General features: G+C 45.5%; 1 pseudogene; it reads left to right on the top strand.

The window, feature by feature from the left end:
- Positions 1-231: 231 nt before the first annotated feature.
- LOC100407910 (farnesyl pyrophosphate synthase pseudogene) lies at positions 232-1,310 on the top strand (annotated as a pseudogene).
- Positions 1,311-15,623: the final 14,313 nt, after the last annotated feature.

Raw genomic sequence — 15,623 nt, 5'->3', positions numbered from 1 at the left:
TGATTTGTAGAAGGTTCTTAAAAATATTCCTTTTAAGTTTTATGTGTTGTAAATAGCATCTCCTAGTCCATGGATTTATTTTTCGCTTCATTTTTTTGGTGCATTTAATAGTCCAGAAGTATGTAATTTTAGCATACTTGAATCTATTGACCTTTTCCTTTAGAATTTGTGCCTTTTGTATTTTAAGAAATCCTGGCTGAGCTGGAACCTGCATCCAGGAACAGAGCCCTTTGCTCCTCTCTCAGAATGAATGGAGACCAGAAATCAGATGCTTATGCCCAAGAAAAGCAGGATTTTGTTCAGCACTTTTCCCAGATTGTTAGGGTGCTGACTGAGGATGAGATGGGGCACCCAGAGATAGGAGATGCTATTGCCCGGCTCAAGGAGGTCCTGGAGTACAGCGCCATTGGAGGCAAGTATCACCGGGGTTTGATGGTGCTAGTAGCGTTCCGGGAGCTAGGGGAGTCAAGGAAACAGGATGCTGAGTGTCTCCAGCGGGCCCTGACCGTGGGCTGGTGTGTGGAACGGCTGCAAGCTTTCTTCCTGGTGGTAGATGACATCATGGATTCATCCCTCACTTGCCTGGGACAGATCTGCTGGTATCAGAAGCCAGGCATGGGTTTGGATGCCATCAATGATGTTATCCTTCTGGAAGCATGTAACTACCGCCTGCTGAAGCTCTATTGCCAGGAGCAGCCCTATTACCTGAACCTGATTGAGCTCTTCCTGCAGAGTTCCTATCAGACTGAAATTGGGCAGACCCTGGACCTCATCACAGCCCCCCAGGGCAATGTGGATCTTGGCAGATTCACTGAAAAGAGGTACAAATCTATTGTCAAGTACAAGATGGCTTTCTATTCCTACCTTCCTGTAGCTGCAGCCATGTACATGGCAGGAATTGATAGCGAGAAGGAGCACGCCAATGCCAAGAAGATCCTGCTGGAGATGGGAGAGTTCTTTCAGATTCAGGATGACTACCTTGACCTCCTTCGGGACCCCAGTGTGACCGGCAAAGTTGGCACTGACATCCAGGACAACGAATGCAGCTGGCTGGTGGTTCAATGTCTGCAAGAGGCCACTCTGGAACAGTACCAGATCCTAAAGGAGAATTACGGGCAGAAGGAGGCTGAGAAGGTGGCCCGGGTGAAAGCACTATATGAGGAGCTGGATCTGCCGGCCGTGTTCTTGCAATATGAGGAAGACAGTTATAGCTGCGTTATGGGTCTCATTGAACAGTATGCAGTGCCCCTGCCCCTGCCCCAACCGTCTTTCTGGGGCTGGTGCGAAAAATCTACAAGTGGAAAAAGTGACCTAGAGACTGCAAGGGTGGGGAGAGGAGGCTCTTGATAAATAAATTATTGTGTAACCTTAAAAGAAAACGTGGCTCATGCCTGTAATCACAGCACTTTAGGAGGCCGAGGTGGGCAGTTCACAAGGTCAGGAGATCCAGACCATCCTGGCTACCATGGTGAAACCCTGTCTCTACTAAAAATACAAAACATTAGCCGGTGTTGGTGGCACGTGCCTATAGTCCCAGCTACTTGGGAGGCTGAGGCAGGAGAATCGCTTGAACCCAGGAGGCAGAGGTTGCAGTGAGCCAAGATCGCACCACTGCACTCCAGCCTGGGTGAAAGAGCAAGACTCCGTCTCAAAAATAAAAAGAAGAAAAAGAAATCCTTCCCTGCACCACAGTCATAAATGTATTTTTCTAAATTTGGTTCAAAAATTTGTAAAACTTTGTTCCTCATAACTGGAATTGATTTTTATTGATTGCGTCTGTTCTCTATTGCTGCATAACAAATTAACACAAACTTTACATCTTACGACAGGACACATTTTTCAGCTCACTTTTTCCATAGGTCAGGAGTCTGCCACAACGACATAGCTGAGTTCTCTGCTGAGGAGCTCATAAGATTGAAATCAAGTTGTTGTCTGTCTGCATGCCCATCTGGGACTGGAAGTCCTCTTCCAAACTAACATGGTTGTGGTAGAATTTGGTTTTCTAGCTGTATGACTAGAGTCTCCGTTTCCTTGCCAGCTGGTAGCCACAGGCTCCTCTTGGCTTTTAGAGGCCATCCATATTCCCTTCCATGTGGCCTCCTCCATCTTCAAAGCCAGCAAGGAAGAACATGCCTTGTGCTGAATCCCTCTCATGCTTTGGATCTCTCTATGAGTCTCTTCTTGAGGAAAAGTCCCAGCTTTGTGTTTTTTGGTTTTTTGTTTTTTGAGACGGAGTCTTGCTCTGTCACCCAGGCCGTGGTGCAGTGGCACAATCTTGGCTCACTGCAATCTCCACCTTCCAGTTTCAAGCGATTCTTCAACCTCAGCCTCCCAAGTAGCTGGGATTAAAGGTGTCCGCCACCACCTGGCTAATTTTTTTTGTATTTTTAGTAGAGACAGGGTTTCACCATTTTGGCCAGGCTGGTCTTGAACTACTGACCTTGTGATTCACCCATCTCGGCCTCCCAAAGTGCTCCAATTACAGGAGTGAGCTATCATGTCCGACCAGTCCCAGCTTTTTAAAGGGCTCACCTAATTTGGTCAGGTTAACCCAGGATAATCTCCCTATCTTAAGGCCAGGTGATTTGGGATCTTAATCTCATCCACCAAACTCCTTCACAGCACCACCTAGCTTAGTTTGACTGAATAATTGGGTGGAGGTGCGTGTACGCCATGGGCCTAGTATCTTGGTAGCCATCTTAGAATTCCGCCTACCACACGGTGCAGGGTAGTGAACCACATTTTTAATGCATAGATCACTGTTATTTTCATTTTGGAAATATAAATCACATATAAAAATAGAGACAATAGTTTCATAGTTTCATGAACTCTCATGTTCCCAGCATCCATCTTCTGTGACTCCACATGGCGAATCTATGTCTCAACTCCCTTCCCCCCACACCCTACGTAATTTTGCAGCAGATCTAAGACATACCAGTTCATCTGTAAATGCTTCCATATGTATCTTCAAAGACAGGACCTCTTTTCTTTCTACCTGGAAGTAGCCAGACTCAAGGTTAGGGGCGTAGTCCTCCACTGTCAAGTCTGCCCAAGATTTCCGATACCAACTATAAGTTGGGGTGGGTCGGGGGGGGGGTCCCAAAACCACCCTCAGTTTTAATAATTTGTGAGAAAGACTCATAGAATTCACCGAAACCTAATATACTCACAGCCATGTTAATCACAGGCAAAGATTGCAAATTATGAGACACATGGGGAAGAATCCTGGCTTGGGACAGTTCCAAATATGAAGCTTCTGTGTCATCAGGGATGTGTGAGCCTTCCAGCATAGATATTTGGCAATACATACATAGACTACTGCCAACCCAGGAAGCTTGCATAAGTTTTGGTGTCCAGAGTTTTTACCAGGTTCATTATGTAGGCATGGTTGATGGAATTATTACCCATGTGGTTGAACTCAAGCTCCAGCCACACCCTACTCGCACAGGGCAGGCTGATATCATGTGGCTCAAAGCCCCAACCTTCTAATTATGTGGTTGGTCTTTCTGGCATGGCCAGGCTTCACCCTGAGCCATCTATTAGCTTAAACTATCAGGTGGGGGCTCAGGGGTTCACCATGCCTAACCAAGATACTCCTATCACTTGGGAAATTTCAAGGGCTTAGAGGTTACCTCCCAGAAACTGAGGACAAAGGCCAGTCAAATTCCTTGTCTTTTTTCCTTTTTATTCCTTCATTCCTTCAGAACCACAGTATCATTATCACACTTAAAAAAATTAAACAATTCCCATTTTCATCAAAGATCCAATAAATGTTCTATTTTTTCCCCTTGGCGCATTAAAACAATGAGTTTATATCTCAAATTAATATCCTAACAAGCTTCACACATTGTACTTGGTTAATATGAATCTTAAGTTTCTTTTAGTTTATAGGTTTCCTTTCCCTTTTTTCCACTTGCAATTTATTTGTGGAAGAAAGTGAGTCATTTGTTCTATAGAGTCTATCACATTCTGAATTTGCATAAATTACATAACTATACAATTCACCCACATACTGTTTACACTTAACATATTTGAATTAACTCAGCTAGAGCAGACAGTTCAAGCACACCTTGTGGTACAAATTTCATAGGCACAATTCTAGAAACCGTTATGAAGCATTTAGTGAACGACTTGGTGACTTGGAAGCTCTGGAATATCTGCTCTAGTTCATCTCAATCCATCCTCCGAGCTTCACTGCATGTTGCCTTGAATTAATGTATACTCCAGTGCATGTAGGGTCCTAGGACTTCAAGGCCTATTTCTACATGACAGACGCTTCATAGAGCTCTGTTACTGTGGTGCTGCCAAGGGATTTTGAAGAATGAAGCAAACTGGCATTTCTATCTGTGACTTGGACCCATTTGTAACCTCTGCTCATAAAGAAATGAAGATTTGACCAACAAGAGCTTTGGAGCGACAGGGTCCACCTGAATGAGCTCTGGAAAAACTGGACTCTGGTTGGATTGGAAAGCTGGCTTTCTGGACCCTGATGACCTTCAAGTCGGGATGTCACAAATCTATAGAATGCAACTCTAAAAAGCCCAACTAAATAAAACTGTCTCTGTCACAAAAACAGACATATCTTTTAAAAAAGGTTTTCGAGAAGTGTTTCAAGTGCTGAAATGGATGTGAGCTATCTAATTCTCTTCCACCATAAAGGCATTGGAATTATGTCTTCCTATGATATGACATCCTGTGAACAGTATCATTCTATTCAGTGCAGTTAATGGTAATGTTGAAAAGCAAGCCCAAATAAGTGCCTTCAAAAATCCTATCACAATTTTCTTGCAATTCATGAATCTATAAAAGTCCTTTCTCTAAGACAGCTTCATTGTCATGTTTAGAGGAGAAATTGGCCCCCCATGATGAGTATGCATTAGGTGTTCCTAATGTATCTTTCGAGAGACAAGTCTAGGCCTTTCAGTTGTGTCTTTGGTTCAGGTTTCTGTCCTGTTAAACGCAGTGTGAGGATGGGACTGATAGCGTGATCATTCCATGAATCCTTCTGTAAGCAGAAGGAGTCCTTGGCGTATGGGACTCCATGAAGTACTCAGACCAAATGCCAAGGCATCTGGTGGACTTCAAACATAGGTTTACAGACTGATTTACCGCAGTGTAGGAACTCAGGAACACTCATGGTCCTATCCCCTGAACCTAGAACTCTGTCCCTCCTAAGATCTGTTCCTCCACCGGATGTCCAGTGATTTAGCTGTGAAGCCCAAAGGAAACAAGCAAGTTCCTTTTTAATTTAATTTTTTATTGTATTGTATTTATTTATTTATTTTCGAGACAGAGTCTCACTCTGTCTCCCAGGCTGGAGTTCAGTGGCATGATCTCGGCTCACTGCAACCTCCGCCTCCTGGGTTCAAGCGATTCTCCTGCCTCAGCCTTCCAAGCAGCTGGTATTACAGGTACCCGCCAATACACCAGGCTAATTTTTTAATTTTTAGTAGAGATGGGGTTTCACCATGTTGGCCATGCTGGTCTTGAACTCCTGACCTTAGATAATCCACCCACCTTGGCCTCCCAAAGTGCTGGTATTAAAGGCATGAGCCATCATACTTGGCCCTTTTTTTTTTCAAGATAGCAAGTATTCCTTCCTTCCTTCCTTCCTTCCTTCCTTCCTTCCTTCCTTCCTTCCTTCCCTCCTTCCTTCCCTCCTTCCTTCTTTCCTTCTCTGTCTCTCTCCCTCCCCCTTTCTTTTCTCTTTTTCTAGCTCTGTCACCCAGGCTGGAGTGCAGTGGCATGCTCATGGCTCACTGCAGCCTCAATCTCCCAGGCTCCAGTGATTCCCCATGTCCTTAGTAGCTAGGATCACAGGCATGCGCCACTATACCCGGCTAATTTTTGTATTTTTAGTAGAGATGGGGTTTTGCCATGTTGTCCAGGCTGGTTGTGAACTCTTAGTCTCAAGCAATCTGCCCATCCTGACCTCCCAAAGTACTTGAACTACATGTGTGAGCCACTACGCCCAGCCAGACAGCAAGATTTCATCATGACAGGCAAATTCTTTCTGAGAAGCACTGGGCTGCTAACCATGGTGGGTTTCAAGGATGAGGTCAGTAGCTTTGTTCCTCCCCGGCTGCCATCACTGAATTCTTCATTTGAACCACCACGGTCAGTTTCTGGGAAACAGTTCAGAGACTGTCCCATGGAGGGAAGCTGTATGCCTGAAGTAAGTTTCCAGGAGGAAGTGGTGCTCTGGAGGAGGAGCTGCTAAAAGAAATCCTATGTTGGGAGCCAGCAAAGGGGAGGAAACTTGTAAGATGGCCCTGAAGATTTTGGCTGAATGCTGTTTGGCCATATGGCTCAGGAAAGTAGCGGATGAGGCTGGGTTCTCAAGTGAACTACTGCTGGTGGGCTGAAAATGCCTCCTAAAGAGGCTGCCCTGGAGAATTGAATATTGAGACTCAGGAGGAAGATTCTGTGTCTGAGAGCTTGTTGCCAAATGAAGCTGAGTGGAAGGTGGGAGCAAAGCTTTTGTGCTGTTGATATCGTTCATAAAAGACCGAGTTGGATCCAGGTTCTGGGTCCCCATAAGATGTCTGTGGCAAATCATGGTGCTGCGATTTAGTGTTGCTCCTCTGGAAAGCTTTTGCTGAGGGGAGCCAGGCAGGAGAGCTCTTTGTCGCTAGAAAGAACTCCTAGGGTTTTTCTTCTCAGAGGGCTGTTCCGCGGCCACTGTCCACTCAGCCAGGAAATTGAGGAGGTGGTTACAGAGAGCTAGAGGGTGATACTCCAAAGGAATTAGGTTTTAGAAACTTCCTTCCTTCCTTCCTTCCTTCCTTCCTTCCTTCCTTCCTTCCTTCCTTCCTTCCTTCCTTCCTTTCTTTCTTTCTCTGTCTCTTTCTTTCTCCTTCCTTCCTTCCTTCTTTTTTGATGGAATCTGACTCTGTCACCCAGGCTGGAGTGCTGTGGTGCTATCTCGGCCCACTGCAACCTCTGCCTCCCAGGTTCAAGCGATTCTCCTGCTTCAGCCTCCTGAGTAGCTGGGATTACAGGTGTGCATGATGCCCAGCTAATTTTTGTATTTTTAGTAGAGATGGGGTTTCACCATGTTGTCCAGGCTGGTCTTGAACTCCTGACCTCAAGTGATCCACCTGCCTTGGGCTCCCAACATACTGGGATAATAGGCATGAGCCAGTTGCATGTGGTCTCTTCTCTTCTTTTCTCTTCTCTCCTCCGTCCCTCCCTCTCTCTCTTTCTTTCTTTCTTTTTCTTTTTTTCTCTTTCTCTCTCTCTTTCTTTCCTTTCTTTCTTTAAGACCCGGTCTCACTATGTTGCCCAGGGTGGTTTCAAATTTCTGGGCTCAAGCAGTCTTCTCGCTTCAGCCTCCCAAGTAGCTGGCATGCACCACCACACCCGCTGGGCCTCATTGACAAGGGCTTAATCCCATTCATGAGGGCTCCACCCTCCTGACCTGATCATCTCCCAAAGGCCCCACCTCCTAATACTATCATATTGGGGATTAGGATTTCAACACATGAATTTTGGGGTGGGGACACACACATTCAGTCCATAGCAGGTATTTCCAAGGGTCTAGAGAAGGGGTGTCCAATCTTTTGTCTTCCCTGGGATACTTTGGAAGCAGAAAAATTGTCTTGGGCCACCCATAAAATACACTAACACTAATGATAGCTAATGAACTAAAAAAAAAAATCTCATAATGTTTTTCAAAAGTTTATGAACTTGTGTTGGGTGCTGGGCTGCATTCAAAGCCATCCTGGGGTGCGTGCAGCCCATGGGCCATGGATTGGACAAGCTTGGTCTAGGGGTGTGAGTTCAGGGTTCCCACTTGCTGTGATATTCTACAAAGCCAGTTCCTTGGACACAGCTTTGAACAAGTGGGGTGAAGTAATCATTAAAGTCTTTATTTAATGCGTCTTCCAGATTGAGAAAAGCAGGATTAGCAAGGCCCCTGACAGACGCCTTGCGTGAGAGCATCCTGTTTGAGGCCCCCGTGTGCTGACCTCCCTGATGTTCTGAAGGCAAAACAATGAGGCTGGTAATTTGGGCTGAAGGAACGAGAGCCTTTTTAGCAGTTTCAGTCCGTGATTTCTTCACCCTGACTTTAGAAGGCGCCATTACTTTCTTCTTGTTCAGTATTAATGTGGAGGACTTAGGCTGTGTTCTGCTCTCCTGACACAGAAACCTGGGATGCGTCCAGACTGAGGTCAGAGAATTTGCCTTCTGTCACCCAGGCAAGCTTTCTCGTAGTCCCCTCCACACTGGGTCTTGTTTCCTTCCAGATCCCCACCCTCCGGATTCATCTTCACCACCACACAGAGCACCGCCTTGATTTCATCACTGGAAATCTCTTCCAGGCTCTGCTCTTCTTTTCTTTTTTCCTTACCAGAAAACAAAACAAAACAAAACAACAACAAAAACAAAACCCTGTTCTCTTTATTCTATGTCCCTCTCCTCCTCCAGCATCTTTGCAATCTTTGCTTGTGTCTATGCCTGGCATTCATCGTGGTACGCGGACATCTGCTCTGGCATTGCCCTGCCAGTGGCTTCTTCGAGTTTTTCTAGAGGCTCCTTCAGATGCACTCAACAGTTCCCAGAGATGACGGTGTTGAGCAAGTTTGACCAGGGTGTCCTCGCTGCAGGGCAGGCATGGAGTGAGATGACTGGCCGTGCACCTCACAGCAAATCTGGCTGCTCAGCTTCCATATCTACTCCTCTATGTCCAGTAGGATGCCACCCACATCCTGTGCGAAGGACTTCCCTTTGCCCTCTGTCTCTCTCAGCAGCTCTGGCAGCCTGAACCAGCTCCTTAATGACCTTCTTCAGCGGCACTGGCAGGCCTTCTGGGAGGGAAGAGAACTCCGAATTCCTAGGCCAATCCCACCCTAAGGGAATCTCTTTCATCATCCATATCACAGAAGGCTCTTCCTTCTGGAGACTCATCGAACAGCTGCTTCAAGTCCAAATCTGTCAGAGAGACCATGGCAGTGGCTGCCTGACGCAAGCTATTGTCAGAAGCAGAGCGGAAAGTTGAGAGCAAGGGGTGGGAGGTGCTCCCAATTCCCACAGGCTTCTGCTCCTTGTCCCCATTTTTCCTGGGCCCATTTCTTTCTGAAATTTCTCAAACCTCTTGATTCCTTAAAGCCCCAAGAACATTCTTTCTTCCCTTTATCGGCAATGAGGGCTGTAAAGTCCGCTCTGGAAAACCTGGGCTTTGTCCATTTCGTTTCCTTGTTGAAAGTGTCAACTTTCTTGTTTATCTTCTCACCACTTCCCTTCAACTTCTACTTTTTTGGTGACTTTTCTCTGTTGAAGTCCTCATCAGATTCTGGTGCTTGTCCTAACTGCAGGGTTCTCAGGTTAATGTAAAACCCTCCATACTTTGTGGTCAGAGAAGCAGTAATGAGCTCATCATATGCTTCAAGTCCAAATCAGTCAATGAAGAAATCAGATTCATCATAGCCATTGCTCACACTGATCAAGCCGTGTTTTCTGTCTTGTTTTGGTTTACTTTGTTTTTTGAAACAGGGTCTCGCTTTGTCACCCAGGCTAGGGTGTGGTGGTGCTATCATAGCTCATTGCAGCCTCGAACTCTTGAACTCAAGTGATCCTCCTACTGAAGCCTCCCAAGTGGCAAGGACTATAGGCACACATCACTAGGCCTGGCTAATTTCTACATTTTAATTTTTGTAGAGATGGGGTCTTCCTATGCTGTTCAGGGTGGTCTTGAACTCCTGAGCTCAAGCGGCCTTTCCAAAGTGCTGGGATTACAGGTGCGAGCCACTGTGCTTGGCTTATTTCATCTTTTCTATGATCCTTCTGACCCTGTTTCCAGGTTGAAGACTTCTGGCTTTTTCCTGTGCATTGTTCAGCAGCTCTGTGTAGAACTATGGCAGCACCTGGCGTCTGGGTCAAAGAGGGTGAGTGTAAGCTGACCCATTGCTGCAGCTGATGTAGTCTGAGTGCTGTTCCGCTCACCCAACCTCCTCTTGTCCAGATATAAATATATAAATATATATATATTTAATGTGGGATGCAAAAGGACTGGGAGAGAGATGACTTGTATCCTGTGGGATTTTGACATGAGTACAAACAAGCCTTGGCAGTTGCTACTGTATGGCTTGTCACAAGTACTATTGCATTGTGGCTGCAAATGTCACTTAATCGGCAGGATGGGCCAAGATGCACGGACTGTAGCTCTAGTACGCAAGTGGGCCCAGAAACAAGCCTGCCAGTGATGGCCTGTGCAATTCCACACTCCACATCCACAGATCAAAAAGTAAGAGTCAGGAAAGAAAGGGAAAATGCCAACTCAAGGTCTGTGAAACATTTCAGGGAACACGGGGGTGGCTTATAGTTAATGCTATGAAAGGACCCAGAGATCCAGTTTTTCAAAAACCAGTAGTTATAAAAGAGTATTCACTTAAAACTCAACAATAAGGAAACAATCCAATTTATAAATAGGCAGACCGGGCGTGGTGACTCACGCCTGTAATTCCAGCACTTTGGGAGGCTGAGGCGGGTCGATCTTAAGGTCAAGAGATTGAGACCATCCTGGCCAATATGGTGAAATCCTGTCTCTACTGAAAATACAAAACTTAGCTGGGCGTGGTGGCACATACTTATAGTCCCAGCTACTCTGGAGGCTGAGGCAGGAGAATCACTTGAACTGGGGAGGCAGAGGTTGCAGTGAGCTGAGATTGTGCCACTGCACTCCAGCCTGGTGACAGAGCGAGACTCCATCTCAAAAAAAAAAAAAAAATAGGCAAAGGACCTGAAAAAAGACACCTCACTAGAGGAGGTGTACAGATGGCAAATAAGCATTTGAAGAGATGCTCCACATAGTATGTTATCAAGAAATTTGCTAATTAAAACAACAATGAGACGCTACCATACACCTAGTAGAATGACCAAAAATCCAAAACACCGATAACACTGGTGAAGATTTAGAGCAACAGGAACCCTCATTGATTGTTGATGATGATGTAAAATGGTATGGTCACTTTAGAAGACAGTGTGGCAGGCTTTTACAAAACTAATCACACCCTTAATATATGATCTAGCAATCACGTTCCTATTTACTCAAATGGGTTGAATATTTACATATAACACACAAATGTGCACACAAATGTCTATAGCTGTTTTATTCGTAATTGCCAAAACTTGGACGCAATGAAGATCTTCAGTGAATGCATGGATAAATAAACTGTGGCACATCCAGACAACTGAATATTATTAGTGGTAAAATGAAATGAGCTATCAAACCGAGAAAAAACATGGAGGAACCCTAAATGCATATTGCCAAGCGAAAGAAACCAATGTGGCAAGGCTACTTCCTGTATGATTCCAACTACATGATCTTCTGGAAAAGGCAAAACTGTAGAGAGAGTAAAGAGGTACATGGTTGCAAGGGGTTGGTAGAGAGAAAGGGAGAAAACAGGCAGAGTGCAGAGGACTTTTAGTGCAGCCGAACTATTCCATATGATTGTAATGCATAAGTAACATACATTTGTCCAAACCCATAGGATATATAACACCAAATGTGAACCCTAATGTACATTATGGACTTTGGGTGATGCTGATGTGTCAATGGAGGTTCGTCAATGGTAACAAATGTACCATGCTGGTAGGGGGATGGTGATAGTGGGGGAGAGGGGGCATTTGGGAACTTTTTATATTTTCTGATCAGTGTTTGCTGTAAACCTAAAACTGCTCTATAAAAGAAAAGCTATTAACTTTATTTATTTATTTGTTTACTTACTTAGAGATAGGGTCTCACTCTGTCACTCAGGCTGGAGTGCAGTGATGCAATCACAGCTCACTGCAGCCTTAAACTCCTGGGCTCAAGTGATCCTCCTGCCTCAGCCTCCAGATTAGCTGGGATGACAGGCATGCACCACCGTGCCTGGCTAACCTTAAAAAACATTTTCAGTAGAGACAAAGCCTCGCTATGTTGCCTATGCTGGTCTTAAGCTCCTGAGCTCAAGCATCCTTCCGCCTCAGCCTCCGAAAGTGTTGCAATTACAGGCGTGAGCTACTGTACCCAGCCAACTTCTTTTAAAAAGCACTCACGGCTGGGGGCAGTGGCTCACACTTGTAATCCCAGCATTTTGAGAGACTAGAGTGGGTGAACCACTTGAAGTCAGGAATTTGAGAGCAGCCTGGCCATCATGGTGAAACCCTGTCTCTACTAAAAATACAAAAATTAGCTGGGCTTAGTGGCAGATGCCTGTGATTCCAGCTACTTGGGAGGCTGAGGCTGGAGAATCACTTGCACCCGGGAGGCGGAGGTTGCAGTGAGCTGAGATTGCGCCACTGCACTTCAGTTTGGGCTCCAAAAAAAAAAAAAAAAAAAAAAAAGAAGCACTCAAAACAGCAGGAGAATAGACCTGCAAAATGGCATTTGGCAGACAAGAGCAGGATCTGGAGCACAGTGGAGTGAACTTACCAAGCCTAGCACCCAGAGTGAGAAGAGGGCATCTGGCCTCCTGGGGCCATGGCCAAGCGGAACCCCCAAAGGCAAAGGAATAGCTCTGGGCTCACTGTGTGGGACGAATGGCCTTAAGGGAGAGGGGGTTGGGGTCCATGGGTGTTGGGTGGCTCAGAAAAGCTGGGGGCTGTGGTTAGAAGCCTGGGGGGTGGGGAAGAAGCCCAGTGAGAGAGGAAGGAGCCTGTCCTCTCTCTCTCTCTCTCTCTCTCTCTCTCTTTTTTAAATAATTTCAACTTTTATTTTAGATTCAGGAGTACAAGTACAGGTTTGTTACGCGGTACAGTGTGTGATGCTGAGGTTTGGAGTAAAGATCCCATCACCCAGATAAGTAAGCATAGTACCCAATAGCTAGTTTTTCAAGCCTTCTCCCCTGCTCCCCTCCTCCCTCTAGTAGCCCCCAGTGTCTATTGTTTCCATCTTTATGTACAGGATTACCTGATGTTTAGCTCCCAATTATAAGTGAGAGCATGCAGTATTTGGTTTTCTGTTTCTGTGTTAATTTGCTTACGTTTATGGCCTCCAGCTGCATCCATATTGCTGCAAAGGACATGATCTTGTTCTCTTTTATGGCTGCATAGCATTCCATGGCATACATGTACCACATTTTCTTTCCTGTTTTTTTATGAGACAGAATCTCGCTCTGTTGCCCAGGCTGGAGTGCACTGGCCCAATCTCGGCTCACTGCAACCTCTGCCTCCTGGGTTCAAGCTATTCTCCTGCCTCAGCCTCCTAAGTAGCTGGGATTACAGGCGCACACAACCACACCTGGCTAAATTTTGTATTTTTAGTGGAGACGGCGTTTTGCCTTGTTGGCCAGACTGCTCTTGAACTCCTGACTTCAGGTGATCCGCCCTACTTGGCCTCCCAGAGTGCTGGAATTATAAGGCCTTGAGCCATAGCACCCAGCCCACGTTGTCTTTATCCAATCCACCAGTGATGCGTACCTAGGTTGACTCCATGTCTTTGCTATTGTGAGTAGTGCTGCAATGAACGTATGAGTGCAGGTGTCTTTTTGGTGGAATGATTTATTTTCTTTTGAATATATACCCTGTAATGGGATGGCTGGGTTGAATGGTAGTTCTAAGTTGTTTGAGAAAGCTGCAAACTTCTTTTCACAGTCCTGCCCTCTTTTTAATAGATGTGTTGTCTTCACTGATCTTCTGGAGCATCCCAAACATAATTATTTAAAAAAAAAATTTTTTTTTTTTTGAGATGGAGTCTCACTCTGTTGCCCAGGTTGGAGTGCAGTGGCGCAATCTCAGCTCACTGCAACCTCCCCCTCCCGGGTTCAAGCAATTCTCCTGCCTCAGCCTCCTGGGTAGCTGGGACTACAGGTGCCCACCACCATGCCCGGCTAATTTTGTATTCTTAGTAGAGACAGGGTTTCACCATGTTGGCCAGGATGGTCTTGATCTCTTGACCTCTTGGCCTCCCAAAGTGCTGGGATTACAGGCATGAGCCACCGCACCCAGCCCCAAGCAGAATCAGTTTAAAGTCTTTTTTTGTCTCATGACATTGGCTTTACATGTATTGAGTTCATATCAAACTTTTATTCTGTAGTGTGTTTTTGCCTTAGCATGAGATTTCTTCATGTGTTCTAGAATCTTTGTTTGCAGCTTCATTTGGAGTGTGTTTTCCTTTTCATTTGTTTTATTGTCACATTCTTTCTCTGTTGAGCTGTTTGGCAGTTGCTTCAACTCGGCACTGCTTTAGTAGCAGGAAATGGAATTCCAGTGGCACACGTGCCTTATACTTCCTGGGTTTGTTACTCCATATAGATTTGAAGAACCATTGTCCATGAAAAGTGAAACCATCACTTCCACGGTGAACTCGTGGCATCTCTTGTAATGTGATTCTGCACCAGCTCAGACTTCTCTTTTAACCAGGGCCCCAGCCATGCCCTCTTTCCAGACAGAGGTTCTGGCGTCTATGTGCACATGCTGCATTCACATTTTTTGTGAGCTTGACCCCAGTAGAGGTTTGGTGCAGGAAAATTGCCCTCTTTCTATCTCTATCTCTACTTGCTGCTTCTGCCCAAACTAATCCAGAATCTTCATTCCATTTTGCTTGAGAGTCAGAGAAAACCTTTCAGCAGTGAAAGAGAAAAACAAGGCAGAAATGCAGAGAGAAACAAAATTGAGAGATGGGGAGAGAGGAATTCACAAGTTCCCTATATTCCTCAAGCTCTGTTCTCTGCCTTTCCTGAATTCTGACTAACACTTCCTTAGATTCCAGGAGACGCCTAGGTGTCCTTATAATACCTCTACTATGTATTTTTTTGCTCCAAGGAGTTTCTGATACTTGCAATCAAGAGGTATGGTGAATCTACATCTCGTGGGCATCCCTTGGTACAGTGTGTTGCCATTCCTATGCCAGGTGCTACTGCATCCCACACTCTGGACATTACGATTTCCACAACCCCTGCTTTGGAATAGCAATCTTGGTTTTCACTGTTCAGTAGGAGAGTTTGGACACCTCCTGCTACAGACAAACTTTGACAGGAAGGCAGAATTTGGTCAGGAAAACTGGGCCGTTGTATGTATTGCAGGAAACAAAGGGCTTAAAGGATCACAGGAATTACGGAGGAGTCGGGGAGTAGGGTCTGAAGGCTGCAGCTGGAAGGCTGGAGAAACAATCACTGATGCTTTCAACACAAACCACTGGACTGGGACAGGGGGTTCTCAGGGAAATTATCACAGTTCTCAAGTGCCCAGCAGTGATCCAACCAATGCTCCACTCTCCAGCAGTGAAATGAAAACTTGAGAAGTTTGGGAAACTGTGGCATTTGGCCATATGACTTCCCAGTGGGAAATTGTGGACAATTCTAAGAATCTGGAGAACATAATGACCTCTGAGAAAACTGAGTTTGCAGAAGAGACTTCAGACGTGGGAATAGTCATACAAAGTTGACAACTAACAATTGAGCCCAAGGACCATTGAAGAGAAGAAAGTAGTCATGTATTGAGAGCCAGAGGACTTCTCTTAAAATGAAAAACGACTGAACTAAATGATCTCTAAGGTACCGCCTAGTTGTTTTTTTTTGAGACAGAGTCTCACTCTGTCGCCAGGCTGGAGTGCAAGTGGTGCGATCTCGGCTCACCGCAACCGTTCAAGCAATTCTCCTGCCTCAGCCTCCTGAGTAGCTGGGACTACAGATGCGCTCCAC

This window comes from Callithrix jacchus, chromosome X (assembly GCF_049354715.1).
Source record: "Callithrix jacchus isolate 240 chromosome X, calJac240_pri, whole genome shotgun sequence".
Taxonomy (NCBI): Eukaryota; Metazoa; Chordata; class Mammalia; order Primates; family Cebidae; genus Callithrix; species Callithrix jacchus.
This window is presented reverse-complemented; position numbering and strand designations above follow the sequence as displayed.